Here is a 5,000-nt window from a genome sequence, read left to right as displayed (position 1 = left end):
CCAGGTCGTAGGCTGAGCCACGCATAGCGACACGACCAGGTAGTTAGTTCTTTGGCTGCCGACACGACTGACTGAGTGACGACGGTATCGTGGAAAGCGGCAAGCCTGTATGCAAGTTCGCGCATCTCTCTCTCTCTCTCTCTCTCTCTCTCTGTATGTCTATCTCTCTCTCTCTCTCTGTATGTCCATCTCTTTCTGTGTCTGTATGTCCATCTCTCTCTCTGTATGTCCATCTCTCTCTATCTCTGAATGTCCATCTCTCTCTCTCTGTATGTCTCTCTCTCTCTCTCTCTCTGTATGTCTATCTCTCTGTCGGTATGTCCATCTCTCTTTCTCTGTCGGTATGTCCATCTCTCTCTCTCTCTCTTTCTCTCTCTGTATGTCAATCTCTCTCTCTCTCTCTCTGTCTGCATGTCCACCTCTCTCTCTCTCTCTCTGTATGTCCATCTCTCTCTCTTTCTCTCTGTATGTCCATCTCTCTCTCTCTGTCTGTATGTCCATCTGTCTGTATGTCCATCTCTCTCTCTGTCTGTATGTCCATCTCTCTCTCTTTCTGTGTATGTCAATCTCTCAATCTCTCTCTCTCTCTCTCTCTCACTCTGTCTTAGAAAGAGAGAGAGAACATTATATTTTTACTTTTGTCTTCTTTGGTTCTTATTTTTTCCTTGCTCTTAAACTTTTTTTTCGCAACAGAAAGTTTCACCGATACAGATGTTCGGCATTATAGAATACAATATTCAATATTTGTTTTTCATATTCCCCTAAGTCCCGTCCGCCTCCGCTTTCCTTTGTACATTTTGTTGTTGTTGTTTCTTTCCTCTGTTTCGACCTGGTTGTTTTCTGTTCTCAACACTGATAATTATAGAGAAGGCTGAATAGATGATGATGATGATGATGATGAGAAAAAAGAAAAGATGATCATGATTGAGAATGATTTGAAAAAGAACCCCTCTTCTTCTTCTTCTTCTCATCATTATTATCATCGTTATTATCATGGTAGTGACACAACTCTCGGCTTATATCACAGATTGACATAAGTTTACATTTGGGCCAACAGCAAAGTGAGAGCTGTATTAATAATCAATGATTTCTCCAGTCAATGGGAAACCATTTACAGCTTAGTCTTTTGTGAAGGACTATGACTCTCAAACTAGGAGGCAAAATTGCACTGGCTCTTTGTGCTGCAGCCTTGTGGGCTAGTTGACCTTTGGGAACCATCCCAACGCCGACTGTCCTAAACCCTCTTGGCCGAGAGAGTGGGGATGTAACTTGGGCAAGACACTCTCCACTATAATCAAATTATAGCCCAACTAGTCGGAACAGCAGTTGCCTCCTCTGCTGTTCTGATGGTCATAGTCGGACACGACTGACTGTCATATATAGACACGTGTTTATTGACGCTGTATAATCTACTGTCGGCTATTCGCTTCTCCTGTTTTCTGTTTGTTCTTTTTTGCTCTTGTGTACTGTCAGGTTTTTTGTTTTTGTTTTGTTTTGTTTTTTTGTTTTTGTTTTTTGTTACTGTGTACAGTCTAGCTGTGTACTGCCAAGAGCGTTCGTTAAATCTGTACTCACTCCGGACGAATAGTTTTCTCCCTTGCTTTTCCCAACAGACGACCCATTTGTTAGGGTTAGGGAAAAAAACCCCCATAAATACAAAACATAAAGCAACTGAATGAAACTCACTGTACTTGACCCACTGGCCCCTCTCCTCACGTCGTGTGAACGACCCCCCCCCCTCCCCCCCTCACCATCCCTCTTCACTGCTCTCAGAAGCTGAGTCACTGTCAGTACCTTCTTGCTAGTAGCTTTCTTCACTGCAGATACTTTATTCAACGTCTTCATCATCCTCGTCGATGTCGAAACCTTCAGTTTGAAGCATTTCAATCACTTCAGCAGCGGTAAAAGCCATTGTCGTGGTTTAGTTTGCTAAAAAAAAATTTCCACTTGAATGGCCTGCGATGCCATTTACGATACGTATGCGGATTAGCTTGTCGTGTAGGGTCCTGGCTCGCTGTGGAGTGTGTTGTTACGGAATCTCATGAGGAAACTTTCCATTCGACTCTTGACACATTCACAATGCCCGGTGTAGCTGCGATTGTTATGCTACCCCATGAGAAAAATGTGGAAAAAAATTCAATTGTCGAAACCGCGAAAGCGTTGCATCGTCCTGAGTGAGTTAAATCAATTAAAGAGAGACATGGTAGTGCAGTCACATAGCACTGCTGACACAATCATAGTATTGCTGACACATAGCATTGCTGACACGCAGCTCTACACTTAAACGTAAACATGAATAAAAGCAATAATTATCGATGTATTCAGAAAAGGGGGGTATTTCGCTGCCAGTAAAAGTCATATAATAGTGTTGTTATGCCAGTAAATAATGCATACAACTGCAAAGGAGTTTATTTTTTCCACAAAAAACAACTATCTCAGCAACATGCCATAAAACGTTTTATTATGCATTTTGCAAACAAAAAATATCAAAGCTAAAACGTATTTCTTTGATTATGTATTTAAAATCGTTTGACTAAAAAAATCACCCAGTACTTCAGTGTGGTGTCAAAATATGGGGACCTGGTAAAATAGCATTTCACTGTGGAAAGGTGCATCTACTTGCACTTAAAAGATTATCAGACGTATATCACCTCATGATTGTGTTTACCGAGAAAGAGACAGGTGGTGGCTAAAATGGTTAAGAGAGCATGAGTTTGGGTTGCCTCACAGAGCATATAGATTGTTATATGAATTGGATGCATGTGGTAAAAGAGACTGGGCTACAAATATACGTTTTAAACTGTACGTGTTTGGATTTGTCTATGTATGGCTGAATGAAGGACTGGAGGTGACTAATGAGTTTCTTCGGATTTAGAAGAGAGGCTTATTCTGTGTAGATGGCAAGAATGGGACACCATGTCAACAACAATGATATCTAATGTTTATAGAACCTTTTGTACTCTACCCAGTATCAAAACTTATTAACACGATGAATCAATACTGACATATGCAATGATAAGATTTAGACTTGCTGGGCATACTTTCCGTTACAGAGAACGCACATAAACTGATTTATTATGTCTTCTTTGCAAAAACAGAAAAAGAAATGGACGCTTTGTTCTATCCTGTCCTGTCATGTATGATCTCAGAGTGCGATACATACTACTGAAATCTTATAAGTTCCCAAGGCAGTTCAGACTGTCGTTATTTATGACATCTACGCACGAACAAACTGTCAGAAATCTGTAAATTAATTTGTACTAATTGTTTTTAGCAACGATCCACTATAAAGTCTTGGAGTGATTAGCAAAGCATGTGCTATTACCATATAACATGTATACTTAGAATAAGTGCATGTGTTATGTAAGTGTACTGTATATTGCTTAGCTGAGTGTGTATCACTGGACAAAGCAAATTTTGTCTGATATAATTTTTCCCCCTTTTTTTTTCCAAACGTTCATTTTTATAACATCCTTCCATGAGGGGCAATGGCCTATAAATTACTAACACACCCATCCATCTCACTGAGCCTGTACGTATACGGCAAACATTGTTGCTTGCTCCCCGTGAGAGTGGCTCCTGAGGTCCCAGTGCGTGCCTGGAGTCCCCTTCCCCTGTTGTTGTTAGCCATGGTGGGTTCCTGGTAATGGAGACGGGAGGGGCCTTTGATTCGGTTACGGCTGAGAGGGTAGCAAAGTGGAAACGAGAGTTCACGTTCTACGCTAGCAGTTCCGACATTTCAGTGGTTTTTTTTTTTTTTTTGTTTTTTTTGTCATACCGGTCGAAGCAATTTTGTTGTCCCTGAGTCACAAACAACCACTCCGACTCAGCACCATCAACCGAACGGTACCAGAAGAAAACGAGGTTTATACACAGCGTCCAGACAGCGACAGCCATGATCACTCCCACCCCCACCCCCTTCATCCACACCCCAACCCCTATCACATCTATGCCTACAGAATGGTACTGTGAACACAGAGCGTGATGGCCCGGTGTAGCATCCTCATCGCACCCCGTTGGTTTTTACCCATGGGTTTAATCTGGCTGGGTCATTTCATCCTGGAGTGTCGTAAGACTTGCCAGGTATGACCCCCGCGGACAGCCTTCAACTAGTCACAACAAACCGCCACCCCCTCCTAGTTGGATTTTACCACACCTCCCTATTCCCCCGTCATAAAGGATATGGGGGGTCGTTTTGGACGAGGATGAAGATACCCCAGGCGGTAAATGTGGCCCATTTTAGAATCGAAACAGGACATCAAAGTGGAACCTTCCTAGTTTGCTTCCCTCAGGTTGTAATGGAGAAGAGAGGTGGGGTGGGATAGGTGACAGTAAAGACAAGCCCAGAACGACCCCCTTTATTTTTCCATTGCGTGGTCAGACCAGTAGAAAGGGAGATCCTCTCCAACTAAGGAGAGGGGAGGGGAGGGGGGGGGGGGGGAATCGATCTTGACTAGTCACATAAGACCCAGGGCATCATTCGAGCCTAGCCCATAATGTCCCTGGGATGAAATCCAGCAGGGGGGGTAGTTATACTGGGTCATTCATATGGCAAAAGTTTCTGAAACCAATAGAGAACTTTGGCACACCTTATATCCACTTGGAAGAGAAGTGGATGGTTCTGAGCCAGTGAAGCGGGGGACAGCTGGAGTCCTGTATCACTCGTAAAAACAGGAGGGGGGGGGGGGGGGGGGGGTGGGAGCACATTTGCGGCTCGCTCGTGCAACAACCGGAAACTTCCCGTGAAGTTGACAAGTATCGCAATTGTACACCAGTCACTCGGCGTGGTTGCAACCCGACGCCGCAATTACACCACTGTCCACTGATAACAGATCTCCTTCTGAAACAGTGAGGAACTACTTTGATCATGAACTGGCTACAAACTTCGAGGGAACCTGTACGCTGCATTTGCAAAACAACGCAGGAGATGGGATACTGGTGCAAAAATGGTTTGCTTTGAAACCACAGTCCTCTTTGGAGACGGACTGTTTCAACAATCT

This window comes from Babylonia areolata, chromosome 20 (assembly GCF_041734735.1).
Source record: "Babylonia areolata isolate BAREFJ2019XMU chromosome 20, ASM4173473v1, whole genome shotgun sequence".
NCBI lineage: Eukaryota > Metazoa > Mollusca > Gastropoda > Neogastropoda > Buccinidae > Babylonia > Babylonia areolata.
Note: the sequence above shows the minus strand (reverse complement) of the source record.